General features: G+C 41.6%; 1 protein-coding gene across 1 annotated transcript in view; it reads left to right on the forward strand.

Moving 5' to 3' along the window:
- The first annotated feature begins 354 nt into the window (after window positions 1-354).
- The window catches only part of LOC108697373 (carbohydrate sulfotransferase 15), a 35,832-nt gene continuing 22,701 nt past the window's right edge, over window positions 355-13,485 (forward strand). Inside the window, exon 1 of the mRNA XM_018227346.2 lies at window positions 355-500. The gene's annotated coding sequence lies outside the window, so the exon portion shown is untranslated. The remainder of the gene's footprint in view (window positions 501-13,485) is intronic.

Consider the following 13,485-nt stretch of genomic DNA (forward strand, 5'->3'; position numbering starts at 1 on the left):
TTACAATCTAAGGTCCCTAATATTCACTGACACATTATGGCCAGTTGTACCAGGAAGCAGAATAGTTTCATAACGTGAGGTAACTTGAGTTCCCACACATGAACCACACAAGCTCCATGACTGGAAAGGATCCTACACTCTTGTCTCTCTATACCCAGTAGTGTTTGGAGATGTAAATCTTTATTACAGAAGAGGGTAAATGCAAACTGAGGAACTTGTTCACAGAAGAACAGGGCGCTTTTATCTATTATAGAAATGTATAGCAAAGGGACGCCTATACTCTACACATTACGGCCAATGGGTGAGCGGCAGTAGTGACGCGTGTTGGGGCGGGGCCTGCCTGTCTCATTGTAGGCGCTGGTATAAGCATCTCCAGTGTAGCCGGGCAGATGTTGGCACATCCCATTGATGCCGGTGCACAGGGGGAGCCGCTCGTTTATTTGTTGGAACGCAGGCTTTGGACTCATGCATTCAGGATGAGGAGACCCCTTCATTTTCAGGTAAGTCAGGACGTGAGGGCGATGTTGCTGGGACCAGGTTGGGCAACTTCACAGCTGATCTCTTCGCTGACGACGGCGCTGGTACTTTTCTTGCTCGACTGATCAGTATTCTCAGGGCGCTTAATACTGATGCTCTTTGCCCACAGGTTTGTGCAGGCTGGTTGGTTTGTGTGCGGAGGAATATTTATGCTCCTATAAATACAGGGACTAACTCAAAAGTTTATATTGTGCAGTAGGGAATGGGGTCACACACAATACAATGTCTTGTAAATTTTGTCCTTATAAATGGTGAGTTCTGATGTCATCGGTTATAAACGGTGAGTTCTGATGTCATTTCTGTCACATGACTCACTGAAACCTGTGTATTATATAGTGAATAAAGTACCCCCTCTTGTAAAATACAAAGATATTATAAGTTACCGAAGGCCGAGTGTTTTTATACAGGTCATGGAACTCCGAGGTAACTTCTAATATACTCATATTTTACAACTGGGGGTACTTTATTTATTATAATACACAAATTTCAGTGAGTCATGTGACAGAAATGACATCAGAACTCACCGTTTATAACTGATGACATCAGAACTCACCGTTTATAAGGATATCATTTACAGGATATTCATGGCTTTTGTGTATTATAGTAAAGTACCCCCAGCTGCAAAATAGGAGGATATTAGAAGTTACCTTCGGCCTCGTGTTTTTATATGTTCATGAAACTCCTCAGTAACTTATAATATCCTTATAATTTACAAGAGGGGTACTTTATTCACTATATATATTATTAATTCATTAGGGCACAGTGACATACCCAGTCGATTTCTACTACCCAATAATACACGGACCAAAGAAATCATCAGGGTTACCAGGTCTTATTTTCGAAACCTGCCAAAGTCGGCTACAAAATCAGCCCAAAACGAGCCGAGAGGCACTTCAAAAGTAGCCCAAAAAAAGTACAATATGTGCAGTGAAAAAAATAGTCTAAAAAAATAAATGAATATATGTGAAAATACACCTTTTTATCATTTTCACTGTTTTGCATAATTTTCCATGAAGCAAAATGGGAGAGATTCGGCCGTCACCAGGGGCTTAATTACAGAGGAGATATAGGGACCCCATAAGGCCTAATACAAATACAATTTCAACAAATATTGGTAAAACAGCTCAACCTCTGGACACTTTGGTGCCCCCAAATTGTCTGAAATTAAAGGGGTTGTTCACCTTCCAAACACTTTTCTCATTTCAGTTTTTTTAAATTTTTAGATTGTTCCCAAGAATTAAAGACTTTTTTCAATTACTTTCCATTATTTATTTATTTTTTTTACTGTTTTTCCAGTAAATGTTGAATGTTCGTGTCTCTGGTGTTTCAGTCTGGCAGCTCAGTAATTCAGACGAACCAATGCTTTGGAATTCCACTTCAACCAGGGATCATTAACCTGCGGGTCGGGACTCAGTATTAGAGAATGCAATAGAGAATACAGTATCTAGTAGAATAAGTCAAAGCCAACTGGACATGTAGGCGGAAATATTTATTAAACTCGAAATCTGAATTTTTTGTGGGAAAAAAAGCCTAACATTTTTAGAGATTTATTATACCCCAGGGCTGCAAAAAGACTGTATCCTAAAAATCCACCATCTCAGACCTACGGAATTTTTATATAAGTCAGTGGGAGAGGTCCCTGTCCTATTTGGAAGTTTCTGTGGTCTGCACTGGTATTACGCGAAAATCCAACTATTTTGAATATTTTGTAACTTTTATTAGATCTAAATAAAAGTTAAATTTTTAACAATCACATTTGCGAGGCTGCTGACCGAACTGGTTTGCTTGTAAGAGACTGAAGGATACATTTCTCTATTGTCTCCTGTTATCAGACTCTTTACCTTATACTCCCTATATATTACATTATTTCAAACTTGCGGAACAGCATCCTATAAGGACTGGTTGGTTTAATATTTATAGTATTATCACCTTCACTATATCATACCTGGATGTTCTGTCTATATTAATTATTGTTTTTGGGACACCAAAACTTCTTGGTATTTGGTTTGTCACAACAATTTCTCTGGTGCCTGATGATTGTCAGTGAGTCCATCTATTCTGATTCTGGTGGAGGAAAGGGAAGTAGATTAATGTTCCATTAGGTGCAGTGATAAATAGGGATCCAGGATTCGGCCAGGATGTGCCTATGATTAAGGGATTGATTCCCGAAACGGGTAGGACGTAGGAGTATGCAATAAACCTGTATTCCTTTTGATCGGAGTGCCGTCCAATTCTTTGGTGTTGATGTCGGCCAGGATGTGGCCTTCTTCAGCAAGTAAAAATGCTTTCCCCTTCCCACCCCTAATTTGCATATGCAAATTAGGGTTCGGTTCGGTATTCAACCAAATCTTTTGCAAAGGATTCGTGGGTTCAGTCCTAAATAGTGGATTTGGTGCATCCCTAGTGATAAATGAGGCCTTCTAGCAGTTGAAATCAGATTAGAGACATATTGATTAGGACGTTCTTTTATCATTTGTAGGGATGTAGCGAACTGCCGATTTGGTGTTCGCGAACGCCGTTCGCGAACACCGGCAAAAAATGCGAACGTTTGCGAACTTCGAACACCGCTAAAATCGTTCGATTCGAACGATCGAAGGATTTTAATCGTTCGATCGAAGGATTTTCATTCAAATCGAACGATCGAAGCCATTCGATCGAATGCTTTTCATTGGATCCAATGCTTACAATCGTTCGAACGAATGGAAATCGTTCGATTTTTATCGGTCGAAGGAATTCGAATGGTCGAACGATCAAACGCGAACTCAAACTGCGAGCGTTCCCAAACGTTCGCGAACATTCGGCGGACGCGAACGGTCGAAGTTCGCGCGAACAGTTCGCTACATCCCTAATCATTTGTGACTCAGGTTTTCCCTTTAGTGAAATAAATGAGAGGGTGGGTGTGGGTACCTGGTACCTTATACCGAGAAGAAGATGTTCACAGAGAAAAAACCCTCTTATTCAGCTCATAGCTCATGTGACTAATACAGATGTAGGGATGTAGCGAACTGTTCGCCCGCGAACTAGTTCGCGCGAACTTCGACCGTTCGCGTCCGCCGAATGTTCGCGAACGTTTGGGAATGTTCGCAGTTTGAGTTCGCGTTCGATCGTTCGACCATTCGAATTCCTTCGACCGCTAAAAATCGAACGATTTCCATTCGTTCGAACGATTGTAAGCATTGGATCCAATGAAAAGCATTCGATCGAATGGCTTCGATCGTTCGATTCGAATGAAAATCCTTCGATCGAACGATTAAAATCCTTCGATCGTTCGAATCGAACGATTTTAGTGGTGTTCGAAGTTCGCGAACGTTCGCATTTTTTGCCGGTGTTCGCGAACGGCGTTCGCGAACACCAAATCGGCAGTTCGCTACATCCCTATGTTTCAGGAGTTGATTTTATATCCCAAGAGCAGTCTGGTGATTTCTAGCAATGTCCATAGAGCCCAACTGCAGTAGATCCATTAAAAATGTGAAGTTTGTATGTGAAGCCATCAGCTGTCCTGCATGTGAACCATACGCTGAGCACTTCCCATTGATAATAATGGGAAGCAATAGAAAAGCCTTTGGCCTAAAGCCCCCAGCTGTTTGGGAATGTAAAGCATATGGCTTTTTACCAAACTATTTTTGGCTCTAAGTTTCAGGTACAGATGATCTGATATGCAAAAGTCACAGCCTTTTCTTAATAGTTTACTCTCGAAAATCTTTTCACTAATCCTCACGAACATGAAGAGGGAGAGCGTTATGGCTCTCTTGGATTCTGGTAGGAGTGTCAGTGGCACTGCACATGCTCAGTGAGCTCCTGTCTGTTGTTGGGAAGCTAAGCTTAGAAGTCGGTTCAATTTATCAAACCTCATATGAGATTAATTCGTCTTAGAAACTGTAGCGTTGATTATTAAATTCCGTTGCAGTATACACTTGTTCCTGAGCTGCCATGTAACGTGACTATGACTATATTGCTAATCAGCCTTGTGTTGTGTTGTTTATATTCTATATTTATATTATATTGAGACTGGCAGCAGCCCAGAGCATGTGAATAAGCAGAAAAGACAATGGGCACCTACTAGTGGTATCTTCGAAGCAGGCCCGGACTGGCAATCTGTGAGTTCTGGCAAATGTCAGAGGGGCTGCTATAAGGTCCCATAGAAAGTCAGTATTTAGTGGGCTGGTGGAGGCTGGTTGGGCCTCTATGTGGGCTGATTGGGCCTCTGTGTAACTGAAATGCCAGGGCCTATTTTAATTCTCAGTCCGGACCTGCTTTGAAGGCACAGATTTTTACTGCTAAAGAACTGTGGTTGCCCCAGGCTGGTACAGATACCAATACAGATGGTCTTGGGCTGGATACTTACCAAAGAGGAATAAGTGGCTAAGCACATGCAAAGGAATCATTTTCACCTTTCTTGTGTTGAGAATCTTACTGTGACTTGCACTTGAACAAGGAATTGAGTTTTCAAGCTTTTAAGTGGTTGAGTCTGTTTCTTTCTTGGGAAAAGTGCAGCAGTTCTGCCATGCTGTAGCGTAATGTCGTGCCAAAAGGTTCGTCAGCATTTTAGCGCAGATGCTTTTCTCCAGAAAGTGATTGGTGACAGAAACGTGCCATGCTGCCAGTAATCATTTTCCGTTGCGAAGGTTTTGGAATCGCCCCCCTCCAGCACATTTTGGAACAAGAAAGTTGCCTGAAATTGCAGGTGGCCATTGTGCAGGTGCCACATCTGGAGGCACAGTGTCTGAATTAAGGTGGCCATAGACGTAACAATTACGATATTTTTTGGAAAAGACGTTTCCAAGAAAGATCGTTTGTTTCAATACACACGTGTAGAGCTGAATCATCAGATATACAGAGGGAAACAATAGAATTCTACCTGTATCTGACGATTCAGCACTAACAATGGCAGATGTTTGGGCGCCTTCAAAGGCAACCGATCAAAATTTCCCATCCAGCCCGATCAACGAGCCGACCAATATCCAAGTCTTCTGCCGATATCGATATCTGCTGTTTTTCCACCATACACGCACCGTATATCGTACGAAAAATTGTTTTTGTACGATATTATCTATGGCCACCTATACAAGATTAGCAAGGTTAAGAGAACCAGGGAAATTAAGGGGCAGATGTATTAAGGGTCGAATATCGAGGGTTAATTAACCCTCGCTATTCGACTGGCGAATTAAAATCCTTCGAATATCGAAGTCGAAGGATTTTGCACAATTCGTTCGTTCGAACGATCGAAGGAATAATCGTTCGATCGAACGATTAAATCCTTCGAATCGAACAATTCGATGGATTTTAATCCATCGATCGAAGGATTATCCTTCGATCAGAAAAAACTTGGAAAGTCTATGGGGACCTTCCTCATAGGCTAACATGGGCTTCGGTAGCTTTTAGGTGGCGAACTAGGGGGTCGAAGTTTTTTCTTAAAGAGACAGTACTTCGACTATCGAATGGTCGAATAGTCGAACGATTTTTAGTTCGAATCGAAGTCAAAGTCGTAGGTGAAGGTCGAAGTAGCCCATTCGATGGTCGAAGTAGCCAAAAAAACACTTCGAAATTCGAAGTTTTTTTCTTCTATTCCTTCACTCGAACGTAGTGAATGGGCCCCTAAATGTGAAGTCCTTTTCAAGTGTATATGTTTCAGAACCATCAATGACAGAAGGCCTGTCTTGAGGCTAGATACGTTTTTTTCCTCAATGCTGCAGAGACTTACCATGGAGTGCATGTAACTTTAAGGACCAAACTTCATTTTTAAAGAGGCACTTTAGCCCTATTATTTCAGAAGAGCTCTATGGACTTCCTTCTTTGGCCTATAGGAATGCATGTCCTTCTTCCCCAGCCCAGTTCCCAGATTTTCCAGACCCTTCAGTAAGATAAGAGGGAGTTTTAGGGGGCTGGTCTTTTAGACAACATAGGCCTGCTACACCATTATGCCATTCATATCACTGACTGCAAGCACGGGTATAATTAGAGGGTTTGGACATTTTCTTTGATGGCAGATTTTCCACAAATGTAATATTAGCTAAATGGCCTACAACTCACCACCCACTAACCCTCCAAATTTTTTCCTGCTAAAAATAACGTAGAATTCATGTTTACTAAAGTGCAATGTGCCCAAGTTTTCTTTAGAGAGCTGGTGTTATTAAAACAGGCTTAATAGCTAATGTCAACATTTATTCTGGTGAGTTTATGCCGGCAATTTATATCAGTTCCAGTTTCTGTAATAAATCTTGTAAAATACATGCATTTATTGGAAAACAACAGACAGAGATTGTTCCAGTGCATGTTACTTAAAGGAAAACTATACCCCCCAAACAATGTAGGTCTCTATAAAAAGATATTGCATAAAACAGCTCATATGTAAAACCCTGATTCATGTAAATAAACCATTTTCATAATATTATACTTTTTTAGTAGTATGTGCCATTGGGTAATCATAAATAGAAAATTGCCATTTTAAAAAATAAGGGCCGCCCCCTGGGTTCGTACAATTCACTGCGCACACAAACATACCAACAAACCATACTTGTTAGGTCACATGAGCCAATTAACAGACAGAATTCTGTATTTTGCTTCAACACTTCTTCCTGTTACAGTTAGAGCTGCAGAATTTCTGGACAGGTGATCTCTGAGGCAGCACACAGACCATCACAGAATGGGGGTTCAAGGCAAGAGATGTAAAAGGGCAAGATTTACTTAAATATATATTCCAGTTTGGTAAGATTCTTTAATATTTAATTTAATATGATGTAAACGATCTGTTGCTCAAGTGTTCATTTGGGGGGTATAGTTTTCCTTTAATGCAGGGAGGGTCTATAGTTGCTTAGTAATGTGATGTCATGTTTAACCTGTAACCCTGTGTGATTTTCTTCTTCCTCTTCCTGTGTATGCTCTCTATGAAAAGTTCCTGTTGCAGACATGTTAAGCTGAAGTGTTTATGCTGAGTTCTATAAAGCACCCAAGTTAATGTTCACTCTGTAAGTGTGGCCCTGCAAATTAGTGACCTTATTGGGCACTTATCTGCTCATTGACAACCTCACTGAATGATCTATTTGTGTATGGGCAGCATTAAAGGATATGGTTTAAGGGTGGTGTGCTAAATCTTAGACCCCCTTGTGATTATTATAGCTTAACTGTTACTCCAGGTCAGTGCTATTAGCAGAAAACTGGCATGGCCAGCGTGACCTATAAGTAACTTTTAGGGGTGGAGTGAAGGATTCGAAGTAAAAAAAACTTAGAATTTCGAAGTATTTTTTGGGCTACTTCGACCATCGAATGGGCTACTTCGACCTTCGACTACGACTTCGAATCGAAGGATTCGAACTAAAAATCGTTTGACTATTCGACCATTCGATAGTAGAAGTACTGTCTCTTTAAAAAAAAACTTCGACCCCCTAGTTCGTCGAAGTTTTTTTGATCGAAGGATATTCCTGCAATCATTGGATTAAAATCGATTCGAAGGATTTAATCGTTCGATCTAAGGAATAATCCTTCGATCGTACGATCGCAGTATTTGTGCTAAATCCTTCGACTTCGATATTCTAAGTCGAAGGATTTTAATTCCTAGTCGAATATCGAGGATTAATTAACCCTCGATATTCGACCCTTAGTGAATCAGCCCCTACATGTACATTCATATTTTAAAAAGTAGTTTTTTAGTGTGAGTATCACTTTAATGTAACTGAATTAGTCTCAGTGGGACTTGGCTTTTACTATTAAGTGCTGTTCTTAGGGAGCTATTATCTTGTGTTAGGGAGCTGCTATCTGGTTACCTTCCCATTGTTGTTTTGTTAAGGTGGCCATACAGGGAGAGATCCGCTCGTTTGGCGACATCGCTCACCTTGAGGTGGGCAATATCGGGCTGATCCGATCGTGGGCCCTAGGGCCCAACGATCAGATCCTAACGAATGGGAATGGGTATCGGATCGCGGGACCGCAACAACGAACAGCGGCCGTGATCCGACAGGATTTTTTGTCCCATCCAACTTTCGGCCAGATCTCGATCGGGGAAGCCCGTCGGGGGGCCCCATACATGGGCCAATAAGCTGCCGACTTGGTCTGTCGGCAGCTTTTATCGGCCCGTGTATGGCCATCTTTAGGCTGCTGGTGGGGGGATAGTGATATCATTCCAACTTGCAGTGCAGCAGTGAAGAGTGACTGAAGTTTATCAGAGCACAAGTCACATGACTGGGGGCAGCTGGGAAACTGACAATATGTCTAGTTTCAGTGCAGAATTCTGCTGGAACAACACTATTAACTTATGTGTTTTGGAAAAAAAATGTTTTCCCATGACAGTATCCCTTTAAGCAAAAGGGTGACTTTTTCACTGCACTGCACATGCACTGGCCTGGGGCAACAAAAGAAAGAAAAAGCCTAAGAATAAAATCGCTCAGTGGTATTCCTACAGAAGTACCCCATACTGGTTTCTGCTAACAGGAGCACTGGCCCAGTTTATCAGGTAATCTCTATGAACCTCGGGGAGTTCCTAACAACTTAAAGGTATTTGCTTGTGAACTCAGTAGCGGTTTTGGGATGGCACCTTAAAGTGGGGAGGTTCTGTTTGTCTTTCTGGGGGAGAGGGCTGTTTTGCATAAACTGGATTTGGGTTCATTTAGTCGTAATTCAGTTTTACTTATTATTTAACCATGGACATTGGTTAATGGCTCGCAACATGACACAAGCACTAAAATCTGCAGCCATTAAATTAATGACCGAAGCACATTGCAATGGGTGGTGTCAGAGGATTTCTGTAAAGTCTGTTTGTCTTGGCCTGGTTTCCAAGAAAGTAAAATTCCATTAGTGAATTTGTCATAACTCTTTCCTACATGAACAAATTCCATAGCACCCTGGCTCTTTGGCTATCAAAGGCATTTCTTGTTACCGCAACTGGATTATTTTCCTTCACCTGGTTGGAGCTATGTCCAGTTATTTTTATATCCCAGCATGAACAAGCCCTCAGTTGACTCTCTGCATGTTTTTTCCTTAAAGGGATCCTGTCATCGGAAAACATGTTTTTTTCAAAACGCATCAGTTAATATAATAAATAAAATAATAAAATGAATCCGTTAATAGTGCTACTCCAGCAGAATTCTGCACTGAAATCCAATTCTCAAAAGAGCAAACAGATTTTTTTATATTCAATTTTGAAATCTGACATGGGGCTAGACATATTGTCAATTTCCCAGCTGCCCCAAGTCATGTGACTTGTGCTCTAATAAACTTCAATCACTCTTTACTGCTGTATTGCAAGTCGGAGTGATATCACCCCCTCCCTTTTCCCCCCCAGCAGCCAAACAAAAGAACAATGGGAAGGTAACCAGATAACAGCTCCCTAACACAAGATAACAGCTGCCTGGTAGATCTAAGAACAACACTCAATAGTAAAAACCCATGTCTCACTGAGACACTGTAACGTTCACAGCGAGGAACCGCTGTAACCGAGGATAGCCACTCCAAGGGGAGTGGATATGGTGGGAGCCCAGGGGTGTAGCCATAGGTGATTGGAGGCAAAGACATGATGATGATGATGAAAGTAATAGTAGGTTTATTGTCAGAACACAAAGCAAAGCTCAGGACGGGGTTTATAAAGGGAAGGTGATTAGGAATGGGAAACACATTAGGGTAAACGAGGTGGGTGGAAAACATACAGTGAACAAGCAGATAACAGAAACACTAAACACAAGAGTTCAGAACCAGTCCCGAGAGCCCCCAGTGGCTCATGAGGTAAGTGCTGCAAATTGCAAATTGAACAGCACCACCAGAGTTCAAGTCCCGGGCTGATCCTGACAGATACATTCAGTTACATTGAGAAGGAAAAACAGCAGCCTGCCAGAAAGCATTTCTCTCCTAAAGTGCAGGCACAAGTCACATGACCAGGGGCATCTGGGAAATTGACAAAATGTCTAGCCCCATGTCAGATTTCAAAATTGAATATAAAAAAATCTGTTTGCTCTTTTGAGAAATGGATTTCAGTGCAGAATTCTGCTGGAGCAGCACTATTAACTGATTCATTTTGAAAAAATGTTTTTTTCCCATGACAGTATCCCTTTAAGCATTTGCCCTAACATCTCTAATAAAGACGTCTATATGACCTATATGTACCCATCCTATTCAAATAGACCTAAGTGTAAGAGTACTAACGACGTTTTGCTAGGCAGAAATGAACGCTAGCAAAAAATCGCTATTAAATGCTTGCGCTGACAAAATTTATGCTAACGAAACTACTCCAGCATTCGGCTACAGAGATGCAACTTTGAATTTTAGTGAATTAGCGTAGTTGTAATGAATTTACACCTGTTGAAGTGACGCAAAGTGTGCCAAAGCCTTCGCTGGTGATAATTCGCTCTTTAGTGAATTTGCCCTTTTCGATCTTCATACAGAAACTCTTATAGTCAGCAGCCACAGCATCCCTCATTTTCCCTCATTTTACATGGGTTTTTGTGGTCCCACCAATATATAATACATAACACATTTGCCTGATTTTACATTTTCGTGGATTTTAAAACATGTTTTCTGATCCCTTGAAAAACACAAAATGGGGGTTGTACGGTATATACATTTAGAATGTATATAAACAATATATACATTCTGGTTTCCAAAATATATTCAGAAATTATTATGTGATTATTCTCATGGGAGAACTTTGCAAGATAAATATCTGCTAGAGAGAGAAATGGTAATTCAGCTGCTCCTATTAACTGTCATTTTATTAAAGGATTCATGTTAAAAGCTGAGTAATTCAGAGTGATTCCATTAAAGGTGGCTGTGTTATCACTTACAAGGGAAATTTAATGAAAATTGACCAATTTATTTTTAGATATGTCGGCTGGTTAAAATGAGGGGTTGGCATTACTGAGGGATTGGGACAGGTAGGTTTTTACAATGTACTCAAAAATGTGGTTTATGTATTATTTATCTGTGCCTAAAATGATGCAAGTAGAACCCGTGTTGTTTGGGGCGGTCTTCACGACCCCCTTTAATAGTCTTTCATCTTACATGGTGCTACTTTTTGGAAAAATTAGCTGTCCTAGAGATCTATCAAAGGAAACTCTGTGCCACTGTGAGTTTATGCACCAGCCCCTAAACTGCCCCCTCCCAACCAAGGTCGCTTCTGCCATGAGGCAACGGTAGAATTTTTGTGACAACGACACTTCTCTCAACCCAACTTGGGGTGTTATTACTTATAAACCCAACCAACCTGTGGTTACCAGAGAAGGGAGCAAGGACAGAAAGAGGAGGAATCAGAGCTAGAGTCCTGCAGCAGGTCGGGTACCCGCAATTTCCTGCAAAAACCTGCGGTACCTTGCGGGTTGCAGGTAGAAGTTTCGGGAGCGGATATAGACGCGGGTCGCGGTTCTCCGGGGTCGCTGGTCAGGTTGCAGGTCTTCTCAATAGCGAGTTTTCCTCCTTTTTTTCTGATCTCTCCTACTTTTAATGATGTCACTTCCGGTTTACAATGACAGCACGTCCTGTTTCTCGATGGTCAGTGGATCGGGTTGCTGATAAGGTATTTGCGGGTCCGGTAGTAGGTCCAAGCGGGTAAGTATGCGGGTTGCAGGTGCAGGTCGCTGGTCGGTTATGGGTTTAACAAATTGGTTCCGCGCAGGACTCTAATTAGAGCACTCTAAAGACTGACCTGTATACTGGATATTCCCCTTATTTTTCTTACCAATGCCAGTTCTTTTATTCGTCGTATTTCCTTGTGTTCTGTGAGAACTGATGCATCTAATTTTGGGTTGCGTGATTCATTGGCGCTGTGGATTCTCATATTCCGAGGAAATAAAGCCTGCTCTGCACTTTTATCCCTGGTATCTATTGGGCTTAGGGTTTTTCATTAGGATGGTCTCATTCCTGTTATAATCAAAACAAATGATAGGATCCGTTATTAAGGAAATAAAATACACAGGAGGCTTAGTTGAAACCTTGTTTGTACTTAGTGGCGTAACAGGATTTATCAACTAAGCTGTTGTTCCTATTTACTCTGCTTTAGATCTTTTATTAACAGGGCTGGGGATTTGGGGGCCTGGGGGGTTTACATTCCACCCCCTTCCATGATAGACTTCTCCTGTTTTTAGTACCTGTAATACTTGTGATGCCGTAGATTTATATTTTCTACATACGGTCCTACCCGTCAGTGCAGGACGACTGGGGTTGCTCAGTCATTCTAAGGGAGGTGGCAGACACATCTTCTCTACTTCAGGTGACTAATCTCCCCAAAATGCCTTCCTGCCAGCAAGAATATGAATCGATGGCATAAGAAGCTCATCGGATTTCCGATGTTGCCATCCCGCCGGCGAATCGTATTCTTGCCGGCAGGAAGACATTTCGGGGAGATTATTCGCCCGCAGTATAGAAGATTTGTCGCTTGGCAACTAATCTCCCTGTCTGCCACCACCCTTAATCAAACTTATTGATCCTTCTGAATCTCCTTCCTGCTGTCTCCACCACTTCCTCAGTTTTAGTTTGTCCTGCCTGGGCAGCAGCTTCTTCTCCTTCTCCTGCACTAACTGGACATACAATTAATGGATATGGTCTTCACATGCCAATCTAAATACCCAGTATCTCATCATCAACTGGGTGAATCATCAGTGCTTCCATATTCTGCCTGACTTGTTTCATGCCATAGGTCTTCGGGTTCAGCCCTGCTCCCTCCAGATGTGTTACCTGTATGCACTGTCTGTCACCCTTGTATCTATTCTGGGTCTAAACGCTCCCCTATTCCATGGCAGGCTAAACCTACCCATCTTCTGACACTATAATACTACCCGCTGAAGGAGCGCAGCAGACGGGTAAGGTATCTGAGGTGACGATCACCAATGCATTCTAAAGCAACAGATTATCAAATTAAGTGGCATATTAAAGAATATATATATATATATACATATATATTGAAGTAAATCTTGCCCTTTTACATCTTTTGCCTTGAACCACCATTTAATGATGGTCTGTGTGCTGCCTCAG

Source organism: Xenopus laevis, chromosome 7S, assembly GCF_017654675.1.
Source record: "Xenopus laevis strain J_2021 chromosome 7S, Xenopus_laevis_v10.1, whole genome shotgun sequence".
NCBI lineage: Eukaryota > Metazoa > Chordata > Amphibia > Anura > Pipidae > Xenopus > Xenopus laevis.